The sequence below is a fragment of the Apium graveolens genome, chromosome 5 (assembly GCF_009905375.1).
Source record: "Apium graveolens cultivar Ventura chromosome 5, ASM990537v1, whole genome shotgun sequence".
In the NCBI taxonomy this organism is placed as follows: Eukaryota; Viridiplantae; Streptophyta; class Magnoliopsida; order Apiales; family Apiaceae; genus Apium; species Apium graveolens.
Window position 1 is genome coordinate 241,017,868 of NC_133651.1, and position 17,257 is coordinate 241,035,124.

Here is a 17,257-nt window from a genome sequence, read left to right on the forward strand (position 1 = left end):
ATTAATTAATTTTTCATTAGAACTGACACTATTACTTGAAGTATCTGAGTTACTTGTACTTTCAGTAATTTTTTCTTTTCCTTTAATTTTTTTTATTTCTTCTCTTAACATTTCTAAATTTCTTTTGGTTTCTTCTATTTCCTGATGTAACTCCTTTTTCGTTTGTTTTAGTTCTCTTTTAGTTTCTTTCAAATCTTTTTTAATAATTTCATATTTGTTCTTATATTTTTTATACTTGTCAAACCATTCTTCATTAGTGTTTAATTTGAGTTTGCTATTTTCTGCTTTTAATCTTTTTAATTCTTATTCCTGTTTTTCAAACTTTAATTGTATGTATTCTATTTTTTCCTGTTCTATATCTAAATTTTTTGATTCCTTTTTCATTGGTTCATATTTATATCTTTCTTTTTCTAGTAGTTCTTTCCCATGATTTTTAAGAAATGTTATTACATTATGCTCTTGTTTGTCCATTAGAATTTTCCTTTTTTATGTAACGAAGATAATCCATCTAATGTTTTATCTACATATTCTGGTATAACGGGTTTCATTTTACTAATATCTATCATAACAGGTTCTTTAGTTCTCCTCCAAGCATTTATAGCCACAATTTCTGGTGTTTCTGTGATATCTTCTTTTAGCATTTGTTTATTTTTTGGTTTTTCGTCTTCTAGACTAGTTAATTTTTCTAATATTATTTTAAATGTTGGTATTTCAGATGCATTCCATAGATTAGTTAATTCTTCTCTTATTATTTGTCTTGTTTGAGTTTGATCCTTTTTAATCTCATTCATTACCAATGTCATGTTTTGAATTTTTTCTTTTATTATGATTTCTTCCCATAAAACTTCTATTTTTTCATTAGCCAGTTTTATTAGCTCATTCCTTCCATCCATTTCTCTTTTCATTAGTTAGATTTATTCATTTTTTCCATCCATTTCCCATATTTATCCATATTTTTTCAGTTTCTGAACTTTCTTTTTCTAATTCTTTTATGTCTTTTTCTAATTTTATTTCTTTTTCACTATATTCTAAATATTTTATTTGTGAATATACACCTTCTTTTAGAGCGTCTTTTATTTTTTGTAATTTATGTTTTTTGTTTTCTATTTTTGCATGTGTATTCATATTTTATTAATAAATCGAATTTTTCCTTGGTCATTTATTTCAATGCCTTTATTATTAATTTTATAATTTATCATTGTTAAAAAGTCACTTCCTAATAATAATTCGTTAGAACTATCATATTCTATAACTCCTATATTTATATTATACTCTAAATCTTGTAGTTTAAATCTTAAATTTACACTTTTAGTAATTATAATTTCTCTCTCATTTTCAGGATAATTATAAGTTTGTGGTTCTATTATGGAGCAGTTATTTTCATCAATTTTACTTATTTGTATAAAACTTATAACAACGCCTGTATTTATTTCAGCTATACAATCTTTTGCTACAATTCCTTCGAATATTATTACTTTAATTTTTAATCTATCAGTTTTCACATCTATTAAATTTATAGTTTTAGGTAAACTATATTGTCTTGACATAATTGGTTGTTCTCTAAAACTTAAATGTCTAAATTCTTTTCTAAAACTTAATCTAGATATTTCTAATATTGGTTTAATTCTTTGTGTTGGAATTATTTGTCTATTACTAAAGTCTATTGTAAATTCTTCAGAGATTGTTATTTGAGATTCTTCTTTATGTTCAATTTTTTCTAATATATCATTGTATAATTTTCGTACTATTATTCCTAATTCTGTTTGTTTCTTTACATGATGGCTTCCAGTCATAGCATAAACTATTTTAGTTTCTATACTAATTACTTTACTTCCCTTTTGCATTTTTATTCCATCTAATTTATAATATAATGTTAAAGATCTTTTTTTTTTTATTTTCATCTCTTAATGATATGCTAAAATCAGGTTGTATTAAAAATTTTAATTTATGATATATCAAGTTTCCCTTTACTACTGCTATTAATGAATCTTGTATATTTCCTAATATTCTATCGTCTAGTACATATATCTGTATAGGAGTATCGATATTTTTCTGAAAATATGCTTTTATTGTAAATTCTATTGCTCCAAAATAAATATTTTTTAGTTTATTTGCTTCCTTTTGTTTAAATTTGGATAGTTCTCTTTTTATCAAACCATCTGTTATTAAATTTATTTTTACTTTTCCATTTATCGTATCTATATCTATTATATTTTCATGTTTCTGAGCTATATATCTAACTTCTTTATTTCTTTCAAAATATGATGTTTTGAATATCTTTTTTATTGTTAGTTCTTCTGTTTCACTTTGGATTTTATTATATATATCCGGTTTAAAACTTAAAGTTTATGATGTTCCTTCTTCGTATTCATCCATTTGATAATATACATCTTGTTTTTCACTTGATTTTTCCAAGTAATTTTATCCAGTAATTTTTTCAATAATTTTATCAAGTAACAATAAAAACAAGATGTATATTATCAAATGGATGAATACGAAGAAGGAACATCACAAACTTTAAGTTTTAAACCGGATATATATAATAAAATCCAAAGTGAAACAGAAGAACTAACAATAAAAAAGATATTCAAAACATCATATTTTGAAAGAAATAAAGAAGTTAGATATTGTTAGGGCGAAAACACGCACTAATAATCACGCAAGTATACGCGTTCGCAAGTAATATAGAATACTTTCTAGTTCGTTCCCTCAGAGACTCAGACTAAATTATTGTCTAATTAAACTCACTCACCAATGTATGATTACTTCTCAATGTTAAGATAATAACACTTAAAATTGTTGATTAAATATTAACTATAATTAACTACTCAATTAACCACTTAACTAACACTTCAATTTATCAATAATAAAACACTCATGAGATCACAACTTCATTATTACTTCCTTCTATAGCCATTGTTATTACCTTTAGCATGTGACAGTGATGACATTAATCGAATAACACGAAACTGATAAAAGCCAACTTTCATTGTACTAATACCATTCTACCAAGCATCCACAATTAAGATAGAAGTTGAATAGTCATCAATTATGTTGAGTTCCTATATGTCTACAGAAATTGACAACACAACGATTTAAGCACAAGTTATCCCTTTTGATTACATAGGGCAAATAAAACTGTTAGAGTTACCCACTAATCATGCACAACGTACATGAACCTATGCTAGCATGGCAAGTTCTAAATCTCAAGATCCACCGTCGCTTCACAAGAGATTAACACCCTATCTTATATGTTCGCGACGCACATAAGATGAATACGCACAACCAATACTAGATATCATGCAATCATCACACACTAAAGTATTAAACAATTAACTAAAGAATTCCATAATAAATCCGTTGTAACCCCATGATCACGATTAGCCCATAATAGAACTTATCGCCATCATGGGTTCATATGAAATCATGACAAACAAACACAAGAAAATAATAACTAAACTAATTATATTAAAACAGAGTACGTCACAAGAGTAAATAAGTCAAAGCAAGAAAACTAGCATCCAACGTTACAACGAAACAAGAATCACAAGAATATATGCTTCTTCTTCGTTGCGGTGTGCTAAATCGGTCTTCTTCCTTATCTCCTTCGCTTCTTGCGTAAAACACAATCTAAAACATAATCTCCTTAATACTCTCTGTGAAAACGTCTCAAATCTACCTATATAATAGTCCCATAAAACTTAGATTACATAGAAGTTGGAAGCCACACAGAAGTATAAGTCTAAAATAATTTAGCTTTTTCCCCGATCTTGCGCGGCCGCTCAGCATATCTGCGCGGGCGCGCAGGCTGCTGCGCGGCCGCTCAGCATTGCTGCGCGGGCGCGCAGGACCCTACTGGAAAAATTCCAAGCTTGCTCCGTTTCTTCGCCGTAATCTGCCCATTCCTTTCCTCTCGCAATGGTGAACACATGCCAAGGCTTATTCTTAATGATTCCTCCCCCGAAATGCAACTAATACCCTGAAATGCATAAACACTAGAAAAACGCATCAAATACACAAAATACTTGATTTCAAGACACCAATTTAAGCCATTTTAAGACGTTCTAAGTGGTATAAAATGCCACTTATCACACCCCCAAACTTAAATCGATGCTTGTCCTCAAGCGTCACAGACTCAAAAACAAATAAAAATATGCATGAATGCAATCTATATGAAAATGCAACGATCCCCCTTACTACAATTAACCAACCAAATTGTCACATCTCAACGAATGCAGTTAGACAACTAAAGATCAATAAACTCATGCAACCGGACATACAGCCAGAAACGTGGTGTGTGCAAATGCTTAACAGATATGCTTCGGAACTAGACCAATTACTATGACTAGACTATCCTCAAGGCAATCCTACGATTATACAAAGAATAAAAATTCTAGGCACAAAGTGATATACAACACTACAAGAACTCTGGAGCTTACTATGGAATCGTGCTTTTTATTTACAACTCAAATGCTTATTTGACCGTGCAATGAGTGAGGTCCACAAAAGACTTATACAATGGTATCCATGTAACGAGCGTTAGGTTAGCGGATCCCAGACTCTAAAAGCCTTAGGTCACTAGGCACAAAGTCCCCTAAGAACTTAATAACTCGAATACCAAAGAGCCCACTCTTGATCAATTATGCAAAAAATATATTATATATATATATATATATTTTTTTTATAACTTCTGAGCAAGTGCGTTTCGCTCCATCTTACTCAACCCTAGACTACTCGCAACATAAGCGAGCCGGCTACTAGCCATTTTACGCCTAGCCACAACTAGCAACAACTTCCATATTTTTTTCTCCAAAAATTTTTCTTTTCATGTTTTTATCACTAAGAACCTATAATCGAATTCTAAGCATAATAAATAGATTGACCTTGAAAATAACCAAATCATAACAACAATCTAGCCCTTACGCATTCTTTAAGACTTAGTGGACTTACAATTGTTTCTAGCATGCATATCAACCTACACAACTTAATATCACTTTAATGCTATCACTACACTCGCATCAATATCACAATTCAGTCGATAAATCATTGTAAAAGGGATCATAGTAAATGCATGAGCTACATGACATTCATAAAAAAAAACTATATGACATAAATTATGCAACTATATGAACTAAACTATCATGAATATGCAACTAAATGACACACACACAATATTCCTTAACTACCACCCCCAAACTAAAAATCTTCACTGTCCTCAGTGAAAGTAGTAGAAAGGAACACAGGGTATACCTACTCGGAGTCATCATCATCATCACCCTCAGTGGGTGGAGTATCAGGCGGTGGGTATGCAGAGTCCTCACCAAAGACTGGCCACTGGATATCAGCTCCTAGGCCTCGAAAAGCAGTCCCTAACGCAAGGGTGAGCTCCTGAGCAAACCTGCTCTGCGTCTCATACATGGCATCCATCCGCCGTGAAAGCCTCCTATATTGGGCATCACCCATCCCAGCACCCTCCTGAGCTCTTGACGAACCAGCCTCACCACGCCCTGGCCTAGCCATAGTAGCACCTCGTGCTGGACGCCCTCCTGGAAGACGATAACCCAGCCCATGCTCCTCAGGCTCACCACCGGTCCACTCCTGCATCCCATTCAGAGTGCCAGAATCTATCGGAGCTGCTGGCAACTGCAACTGCTCATGAGCCGGCCAGTTCACTCCCACTGCTCGGCATAGCTTCGTAACCGTGGATGCATAAGGGATGTTCATATGCTTTGCTCCCCTCAAAAACTTCAGAATTCCTTGGTAGATAAACTCACCAAGGTCCACATAGTATTCCTCATTCAGAATTCCCCACAACAGCTGTGCTCTCTCAACTGTGACCTCGTGTGCATGTGAAGAAGGCAAAATATTAGCACATATAAATGCATTCCATGCACGGGCATACCTGTTCATGGCGATCGCCGGAAAGTGACGATACTCATTATTGGCTGGACTGCGGTTCCAAACTGTGCCCGGTCGACAGAGAGTCGCACAAATCAAATCCAAGTCAAAATCCTCAATAGTCTTTTCATTCCAGTTCTCCTCCTCGGGCTTCCTCTCTCGCTGTCCAATCACACGGCGAATCGCCGCAGGATGATAATCAACCGTCAGCCCACGGACTACAGAAAACCCATTCTTTTCAGCCTTCGCGTTCGCGTAGAACTCGCGAACAACGCTCATCGGTACTGCTTCGGGTGACTCACAAAAAGCTATCCACCCCTTCTCTGCAATCATGGGCAATAACTCACCATCCCTCCCTAATGGTAAAACCCCCCTCTCCTTCAGAATCGGCTTCCCCAACAGCCTAGTGTACTCCTCCTCCGCAGCTCTGTCAGTTAACCGAGGCCTTGCAGCAGTGCCCCTCGATGAATCAGCAGTAGGAACTGTGCTGCTGCTGTCAATAGTGCGTGCTCTCTTGGGTGCCATTGATTCGTGAATAGAAGTGTGTAAGAACTAATTTTTGATGTTTGTGAGAGGGTTTAAGTGTAGGAAGTTTTGTGGGAGATATGTAGGATAGGTGTATGTATATATAGGGTGTGGATTAGATTAGGGTTTGGGAATTAAGGGCTAAAATGATGGGGTAGTGGGAACAATTCGTGGGTTTATGGGCTAAAACTGTTTTTGTGTTTTTGTTTGTTTGTTTTTTTTTTTTCTGAACTGTAAAAAAAAATTTTCTGGAACTCGACCCCTGCGCGGCCGCTCAGCATTTCTGCGCGGGCGCGCAGCAAGCTGCGCGGCCGCCAGCATAGCTGCGCGGGCGCGCAGAGGGTCTCTGGATTTTTTTTTTCAGCCCCTGTTTTCTGATTTTTTTGTATTTTTGGATAGGTTATTAACTTCTAAGGGTTCCTGTAACAACAATTCATGGGTTGCCTCCCACGCAGCGCTTCTTTTTCGTCATTAGCTTGACGTTCCGTACCTTTCTCAAGTAGTCAACAAAATGGCACTAACCACCTCTCGGTTTGCCATGTCCCCATAGTAGTGCTTCAACCGCTGACCGTTAACCTTGAATGCTTGGTCCGAATCATTCTCAAAAATTTCCACCGCTCCATGTGGAAACATAGTTTTGACAATAAAAGGTCCAGACCACCTTGATTTCAACTTCCCAGGAAAAAGTCGGAGCCGAGAGTTGAATAAAAGAACTTGTTGCCCTGGCACAAATAACTTAGGTTGTAGCTTCCTATCGTGCCACCTCTTCACCTCTTCCTTATACATTTTGTTATTCTCGTACGCTTGAAGTCGAAATTTATCGAGTTCATTAAGCTGAAGCATTCTTTTCTTACCAGCTGCATCTAAATCCAGGTTCAATTTCTTCAATTCCCAGTAGGCCTTATGCTCAAGCTCCGCTGGTAGATGACATCCCTTACCGTACACCAACTGAAACGGTGACATCCCTAGTGGAGTTTTGTACGCTGTTCTGTAAGCCCACACAGCTTCATCGAGCTTTAAAGACCAATCCTTCCTTGACGGACAAACAACCTTCTCTAGAATGCGCTTTATCTCTCTGTTAGACACTTCCGCTTGACCATTTATTTGCGGATGATAGGCAGTAGCTACTCGATGATTCACATTATAACGCTGCATCATAGAAGTGAACTTACGGTTGCAAAAATGCGATCCTTCATCACTTATGATTACCCGAGGTGTTCCAAACCTTGTGAAAATTTGCTTATGAAGAAAATTTAGCACTACCTTTGCATCATTTGTCGGTAAAGCTTTAACTTCGACCCATTTTGAGACATAATCGACTGCCAGCAAGATGTACTGATTATTGCAAGACGCGATAAAAGGCCCCATGAAATCGATTCCCCACACATCAAAGACCTCGACTTCAAGCATCACATTTAATGGCATCTCATCCTTCCTTGACAAATTTCCCACTCTTTGGCAACGATCACACCTTAAAACAAACTGATGAGCATCCTTGAACAAAGTAGGCCAGAAAAAACCTGCTTGCAAAATATGAGCTGCCGTCTTCTCACCTCCATAGTGTCCACCATAAATCGTGGAATGGCAGTCTCGTAATATCCCCTCCGTCTCACAGAACGGGATACATCTCCTGATGATCTGGTCAGCTCCCTGTCTAAACAAATATGGTTCATCCCACATATACCACTTCACCTCATGCAGAAACTTCTTCTTTTGAGCGGATGTCAAATTAAGAGGCATTATATTGCTGACAAGATAGTTTACAATATCTGCAAACCATGGTTCTTCCTCTTGAATTGCAAACAACTGCTCATCCGGAAAAGCTTCATTGATTAACGTCCTATCTTGTGAAGTAGAATCAGGATTCTCCAACCTAGAGAGATGGTCAGCTACTTGATTCTCAGAACCTTTTCTATCTTTGATCTCTAACTCAAATTCCTGAAGTAAAAGCACCCAACGAATGAGTCTCGGCTTTGAATCCTTCTTAGAAACCAGATAGCGAATAGCTACATGATCAGTGAATACTGTTACTTTCGTACCAAGCAGATAAGATCGAAATTTCTCAAAGCCAAAGACTATAGCCAAAAGCTCCTTCTCAGTAGTGGTGTAGTTCAATTGGGCACCATTTAAAGTCTTACTCGCATAGTAGACCACATGGAAGAGATTTTTCTTGCGCTGTCCCAGAACTGCACCTACTGCATAATCACTCACATCACACATCATCTCAAACGGTTCTGTCCAATCTGGTGCTGTAATAACTGGTGCAGTGATCAAACTCTTCTTGAGAGTCTCGAATGCTGCCAAACATTCATCATCAAATTTGAAAAGCACATCTTTCTCAAGCAAATTGCACAACGGCTTAGATATCTTTGAAAAGTCCTTGATGAATCGCCGATAAAAACCCGCATGACCAAGAAAACTACGGATTCCTTTCACAGAATTGGGTGGGGGAAGATTTTCAATGACTCCCACCTTGGCCTTGTCCACCTCCAGACCCTTGCTAGAGACCTTATGCCCAAGGATAATGCCTTCACGCACCATAAAATGACATTTCTCCCAATTAAGCACCAAATTAGTTTCCACGCATCTTTTGAGTACGGCGCGCAGATTATTCAAACATTCATCATATGAGTGTCCAAAGACGGAGAAGTCATCCATGAACACTTCGACGTTATTTCCAATCATGTCAGAGAATATAGCCATCATACATCTCTGAAAGGTGGCCGGGGCGCCACATAACCCAAACGAAACTCTACGAAAAGCAAATGTGCCAAATGGACAAGTGAAGGTAGTCTTTTCCTGATCCTCTGGTGCAATACAAATCTGATTATACCCGGAATAACCATCCAGAAGACAAAAATACTCATGACCCGCTAATCTGTCAAGCATTTGATCAATAAATGGAAGGGGGAAGTGATCCTTCCTTGTGGCTTTATTCAATTCTCTATAATCCATGCATACTCTCCATCCTGTAACTGTTCGAGTAGGGATGAGCTCATTCTTTTCATTTGCGACCACAGTGATACCTCCCTTCTTAGGTACACATTGTACGGGACTCACCCACGAGCTGTCAGAAATAGGATAAATGATGTCTGCATCTAGCCATTTCAGAATTTCTTTCTTCACCACCTCCTTCATGATGGGATTCAGTCTTCGTTGCTGTTCCACAGTTGGCTTACTACCTTCCTCTATCAGAATTTTATGCATACAATATGAAGGACTTATCCCCTTGATGTCTGCTATGGTCCATCCTATAGCCGATTTGAATTCTCTCAAAATCCTTAAGAGCTTGTCTTCCTCACTACCTGAAAGGTCAGATGAAATAATAACAGGTAACGTAGATGAATCACCTAAAAAGGCATACCTCAAGTGCTCAGGTAATGGTTTGAGCTCCAAGGTAGGTGCTTCCTCTATTGATGGTTTGAGCTTCCCTTCAGCATTCTTAAGGTCAGAAGTACCAAGAGATTCAAATGGTATGTCCAGCTTTCGCTTCCATGGAGAAGTGTTCAGATATTGTAATTGCTCGTTGCTATCTTCATCATCGCTGTCAAAATCCCCCAATAAGGCCTTTTCCAATGCATCAGACATTAGCATGTGCTCGAGTTCTGAAGTAACCGCGGAATCAATCACATCCACTTTTAAGCACTCCTCATCTTCTGTAGGGAATTTCATTGCCTTGAATACGTTGAAGGTCACATCCTGATCTTGGACCCGCATAGTAAGTTCCCCTTTTTGCACATCTATCAAGGTACGGCCAGTAGCCAAGAAAGGCCTCCCCAAGATTATGGGAATCTTCTTATCTTCCTCAAAATCCAGAATAACAAAATCTGCTGGAAAGAAGAGCTTATCCACCTTGACGAGCACATCCTCAACTATGCCTCTTGGGTAAGTAATGGAACGGTCCGCCAATTGTAGCGACATGTATGTGGGTTTTGGATCAGGCAGATCCAGCTTTTTAAAGATCGACAACGGCATCAGATTAATGCTTGCTCCCAAATCACAAAGGCACTTGTCAAAAGTTAGATTGCCAATGGTGCAAGGAATGGTGAAGCTTCCTGGATCTTTCAGTTTTGGTGGTAACTTTTGTTGCAGAACAGCGCTGCATTCTTCCGTGAGAGCAACGGTTTCAAGGTCATCCAGTTTCACCTTCCTTGAAAGAATAGTCTTCATAAACTTCGCATAACTAGGCATTTGTTCCAGAGCCTCAGCGAAAGGTATATTGATGTGAAGTTTCTTGAACACCTCCAGAAACTTCCCGAACTGTCTATCCAGCTTTTGTTGCTGCAATCTCTTAGGAAAAGGTGGTGGAGGATAGAGCTGTTTCTCCCCTGTATTAGCCTCAGGTAGAGTGTGTTCAACAGTAGTCTTCCTTGGTTCCGCCGCTTTCTCCTTTTGCTTAGATTCTTCTTCTCTAATTTCAGCTTCTACTTCTTTTTCCTTTTCAGCCTCAGCTACTTTTCCAGACCTTAAGGTAATAGCCTTGACTTGCTCTTTAGCTTCCTTCCTGCCTGGTACTTCCGTGTCACTGGGAAGAGTGCCAGGTTGACGATTGAGCACTGCATTGGCTAATTGACCGATTTGATTTTCCAAGGTCTTGATAGAAACCGCCTGACTCTTGCACAACAGCTTAAGTTCCTCAAAATCAGCACTAGTAGGTGCAGCTGCACTTCCCTGTTGAGGATATGATTGCCTTGTAGCATACTGCTGTGGTTGCTGGAATCCAGGTGGGTTAAACTGTTTACTCACTCCTTGCTGATATGGTGGCTGAATAGCATTCTGATTATTCCCCCAGCTGAAATTTGGATAATTTTTGTTATTAGGATGATAGGTCGCTGGCACAGGCTGCTGTTGTCGCTGATAATTATTCACATACTGAACAGATTCGTTGACAAGAGAACACTAATCCGTAGCATGAGAACCTGCACAAAGCTCACAAACCATAGCTATTTGATTAACTCCATACGTAGCCAGAGAATCAACCTTCATTGATAGCGCTTGGAGCTGGGCTGCAATAGCGGTGGCTGCATCAACTTCCAGAATACCTGTGACCTTGCCTGACGTCATCCTCTGAGTTGGGTTTTGATGCTCATTTGCAGCCATCGTCTCTATAAGATTATACGCCTCAGTATAGCTTTTAGCCCATAAGGCTCCTCCAGCTGCTGCATCGAGCATGGGCCGAGATTGGGCCCCCAAACCATTATAAAAACCAGTGATCACCATCCAATCCGGCATTCCATGATGTGGACATTTTCTCAACATTTCCTTGTAGCGTTCCCAAGCCTCGCACATAGATTCTGTAGGTTGCTGCGCAAACTGAGTAAGAGCACTCCTCATAGCAGCAGTCTTTGTCATTGGATAAAACTTCACCAGAAACTTTTGCGCAAGATCTTGCCACGTAGTGATGGACCCAGCTGGTTCAGAATGTAACCAGTCTTTAGCCTTATCCCTCAGTGAGAATGGGAAAAGCCTCAACTTGATAGCCTCATCAGTCACGCCATTATACTTAAAAGTGCTGCAGATCTCGACAAAATTCCTTATGTGCATGTTGGGGTCTTCAGTTGCCGCTCCTCCAAAAGAAACAAAATTCCGCACCATCTGAATAGTGCCCGGCTTGATTTCAAAGGTGTTAGCTTGAATAGCCGGATGAAGGATGCTTGACTGAATGTCATCAATTTTAGGCCGAGAAAAATCCATAAGAGCTGGATCAGCTTGAACAATACGATCTCCCATGTTTACTGGTTCTTTCTGCTCAGTTCCTGAATCCGAATCCTCAAAATCTAACTTCTCCGGAATATCAAGAACTTCGTCTGTCTCCTCAGCTGTATCAAAAGTCCTCTTGCGAGCACGAGAACGAGTTTGCATAAACGCTTGCTAAAGTACCTGAAACACAACCGAAAAGAGTAAGTAACTACTACGTTCTAATCACTGAGTCCTAATGACCAATGATGGTAAGTACATAAACTAAACAAATACGCCGAGTCCCCGGCAGCGGCGCCAAAAACTTGTTAGGGTGAAAACACGCACTAATAATCACGCAAGTTTACGCGTTCGCAAGTAATATAGAATACTTTCTAGTTCGTTCCCTCAGAGACTCAGACTAAATTATTGTCTAATTAAACTCACTCACCAATGTATGATTACTTCTCAATGTTAAGATAATAACACTTAAAATTGTTGATTAAATATTAACTATAATTAACTACTCAATTAACCACTTAACTAACACTTCAATTTATCAATAATAAAACACTCATGAGATCACAACTTCATTATTACTTCCTTCTATAGCCATTGTTATTACCTTTAGCATGTGACAGTGATGACATTAATCGAATAACACGAAACTGATAAAAGCCAACTTTCATTGTACTAATACCATTCTACCAAGCATCCACAATTAAGATAGAAGTTGAATAGTCATCAATTATATTGAGTTCCTATATGTCTACAGAAATTGACAACACAACGATTTAAGCACAAGTTATCCCTTTTGATTACATAGGGCAAATAAAACTGTTAGAGTTACCCACTAATCATGCACAACGTACATGAACCTATGCTAGCATGGCAAGTTCTAAATCTCAAGATCCACCGTCGCTTCACAAGAGATTAACACCCTATCTTATATGTTCGCGACGCACATAAGACGAATACGCACAACCAATACTAGATATCATGCAATCATCACACACTAAAGTATTAAACAATTAACTAAAGAATTCCATAATAAATCCGTTGTAACCCCATGATCACGATTAGCCCATAATAGAACTTATCGCCATCATGGGTTCATATGAAATCATGACAAACAAACACAAGAAAATAATAACTTAACTAATTATATTAAAACAGAGTACGTCACAAGAGTAAATAAGTCAAAGCAAGAAAACTAGCATCCAACGTTACAACGAAACAATAATCACAAGAATATATGCTTCCTCTTCGTTGCGGTGTGCTAAATCGGTCTTCTTCCTTATCTCCTTCGCTTCTTGCGTAAAACACAATCTAAAACATAATCTCCTTAATACTCTCTGTGAAAACGTCTCAAATCTACCTATATAATAGTCCCATAAAACTTAGATTACATAGAAGTTGGAAGCCACACAGAAGTAGAAGTCTAAAATAATTCAGCTTTTTCCCCGACCTTGCGCGACCGCTCATTATATCTGCGCGGGCGCGCAGGCTGCTGCGCGGCCGCTCAGCATTGCTGCGCGGGCGCGCAGGACCCTACTGGAAAAATTCCAAGCTTGCTCCCTTCGCCGTAATCTGCCCATTCCTTTCCTCTCGCAATGGTGAACACATGCCAAGGCTTATTCTTGATGATTCCTCCCCCGAAATGCAACTAATACCCTGAAATGCATAAACACTAGAAAAACGCATCAAATACACAAAATACTTGATTTCAAGACACCAATTTAAGCCATTTTAAGACGTTCTAAGTGGTATAAAATGCCACTTATCAGATATATAGCTCAGAAACATGGAAATATAATAGATATAGATACGATAAATGGAAAAGCAAAAATAAATTTAATAATAGATGGTTTGATAAAAAGAGAACTATCCAAATTAAAACAAAAGGAAGCAAATAAACTTAAAAATATTTATTTTGGAGCAATAGAATTTACAATAAAAGCATATTTTCAGAAAAATATCGATACTCCTATACAGATATATGTACTAGACGATAAAATATTAGGAAATATACAAGATTCATTACTAGCAGTAGTAAAGGGAAACTTGATATATCAGAAATTAAAATTTATAATACAACCTGATTTTAGCATATCATTAAGAGATGAAAATAAAGAAAGATCTTTAACATTATATTATAAATTAGATGGAATAAAAATGCAAAAGGGAAGTAAAGTAATTAGTATAGAAACTAAAATAGTTTATGCTATGACTGTAAACCATCATGTAAAGAAACAAACGAAATTAGGAATAATAGTACCAAAATTATACAATGATATATTAGAAAAAATTGAACATAAAGAAGAATCTCAAATAACAATCCCAGAAGAATTTACTATAGACTTTAGTAATAGACAAATAATTCCAACACAAAGAATTAAACCAATATTAGAAGGATCTAGATTAAGTTTTAGAAAAGAATTTAGACATTTAAGTTTTAGAGAACAACCAATTATGTCAAGACAATATAGTTTACTTAAAACTATAAATTTAAGAGATGTGAAAACTGATAGATTAAAAATTAAAGTAATAATATTCGAAGGAATTGTAGCAAAAGATTGTATAGCTGAAATAAATACAGGCGCTGTTATAAGTTTTATACACATAAGTAAAATTGATGAAAATAACTGCTCCATAATAGAACCACAAACTTATAATTATCCTGAAAATGAGAGAGAAATTATAATTACTAAAAGTGTAAATTTAAGATTTAAACTACAAGATTTAGAGTATAATATAAACATAGGAGTTATAGAATATGATAGTTCTAACGAATTATTATTAGGAAGTGACTTTTTAACAATGATAAATTATAATATTAATAATAAAGGCATGGAAATAAATGACCAAGGAAAAATTCGATTTATTAATAAAATATGAATACACATGAAAAAATAGAAAACAAAAAACATAAATTACAAAAAATAAAACACGCTTTAAAAGAAGGTGTATATTCACAAATAAAATATTTAGAATATAGTGAAAAAGAAATAAAATTAGAAAAAGACATAAAAGAATTAGAAAAAGAAAGTTCAGAATCTGAAAAAATATGGATAAATATGGGAAATGGATGGAAAAAATGAATAAATCTAACTAATGAAAAGAGAAATGGATGGAAGTAATGAGATAATAAAACTGGCTAATGAAAAAATAGAAGCTTTATGGGAAGAAATCATAATAAAAGAAAAAATTCAAAACATGACATTGGTAATGAATGAGATTAAAAAGGATCAAACTCAAACAAGACAAATAATAAGAGAAGAATGAACTAATCTATGGAATGCTTCTGAAATACCAACATTTAAAATAATATTAGAAAAATTAACTAGTCTAGAAGACGAAAAACCAAAAAATAAACAAATGCTAAAAGAAGATATCACAGAAACACCAGAAATTGTGGCTATAAATGCTTGGAGGAGAACTAAAGAACCTGTTATGATAGATATTAGTAAAATGAAACCCGTTATACGAGAATCTGTAGATAAAACATTAGATGGATTATCTTCGTTACATAAAAAAAGGAAAATTCTAATGGACAAACAAGAGCATAGTGTAATAACATTTCTTAAAAATGATGGGAAAGAACTACTAGAAAAAGAAAGATATAAATATGAACCAATGAAAAAGGAATAAAAAAATTTAGTCATAGAACAGGAAAAAATAGAATACATACAATTAAAGTTTGAAAAACAGGAACAAGAATTAAAAAGATTAAAAGCAGAAAATAGCAAACTCAAATTAAACACTAATGAAGAATGGTTTGACAAGTATAAAAAATATAAGAACAAATATGAAATTATTAAAAAAGATTTGAAAGAAACTAAAAGAGAACTAAAACAAACGAAAAAGGAGTTACATCAGGAAATAGAAGAAACCAAAAGAAATTTAGAAATGTTAAGAGAAGAAATAAAAAAAATTAAAGGAAAAGAAAAAATTACTGAAAGTACAAGTAACTCAGATACTTCAAGTAATAGTGTCAGTTCTAATGAAAAATTAATAAATTTTATAGAAGAATTTGAGAATGAAGATAAATCAGAAATAGAAAAGGAGAACAATCAAATAATGCAAGCCTTAAGAAAAATAAAAAATGTGAATGCTATCATAAAAGAAGAACCACAAAGTGACAATCAAGATGAATATAACGAATCTATAGATACTGAGATGGAAACTGTAAATGAAAACGTTGATGACTATCCAGAAGAAGAATTAACGGATGTTAATTTAGAAGTAATAACAAGAAGTAGTAATAAAATACCTAAATATATACCAATCGGACATCATGCAGAATTTAAAGAATTTGTAGGATCTATGTCACAAGGTGTTAACCTTAATGGATATTTCTTAGATTTAGATAATGTCTACGAAGAACAAGAAATTAGTAGAAGGATTACAGATTGGAATCTAGGAACTTATATAGCACTAATGAGTTCCACACATACTGATAATTTAGATTATACTTATGATTTAATATCCAAAACATTAATAGGAAAAGTATTTTGGATAGAATCTATAGCATACCAATTAAAAACAGAAGTAATGCGTAATGTAGGAGATTGGAAATCTATGCTACAAATCTTTGATATGATACTGAAAAGAGAATTTTTAGGAGAACCATGGATAGTAGCTAGAGATCAAGTATTGGTAGAAAGAAAAATAGAAATAATAATGAATTTAAATAATATGAAATGTTGTAAAATAAATAAACTACCTGAATATACTATAAGCTTTACTAAATTCTTTTATGAAGCTAGGTTTCAACCCGAAGAAAGCCTAATCTATCAACAATTATATTATGATCATCTTCCAAAGCCATATAATAATGAAATAACAAAAGAATATAATAATTTAGAACCAAGAGAAAATACTTTAGGAGAAAGAATAAGAGTATTAAGAGGATATCTTATGAGAAAATGCGAAGAATACCGAGTTCAACAAACAGTTAAAAAGGATAAAAAACTAGGATTAAGAGAAATATGCGGTTTTACTGAAAGAAGATTAGTATTTGGATGTGATGATGAAAGGAGAAAAAACCCAAGTAAGAGATATAAGAAAAAATACATAAAAAGATTTGATAAAAGACAAAACTACAATCGGAACAACAATCCATATTATAACAAATACAAAAGAAGAAAGTTCAGAA

General features: G+C 35.6%; 1 non-coding gene across 1 annotated transcript; it reads left to right on the top strand.

Moving 5' to 3' along the window:
• Positions 1-11,653: 11,653 nt before the first annotated feature.
• Positions 11,654-11,760, top strand: LOC141662605 (small nucleolar RNA R71). The gene has a single exon (XR_012550711.1). It is a non-coding gene; the product is annotated as a small nucleolar RNA R71 (small nucleolar RNA).
• The last annotated feature ends 5,497 nt before the right edge of the window (positions 11,761-17,257 follow it).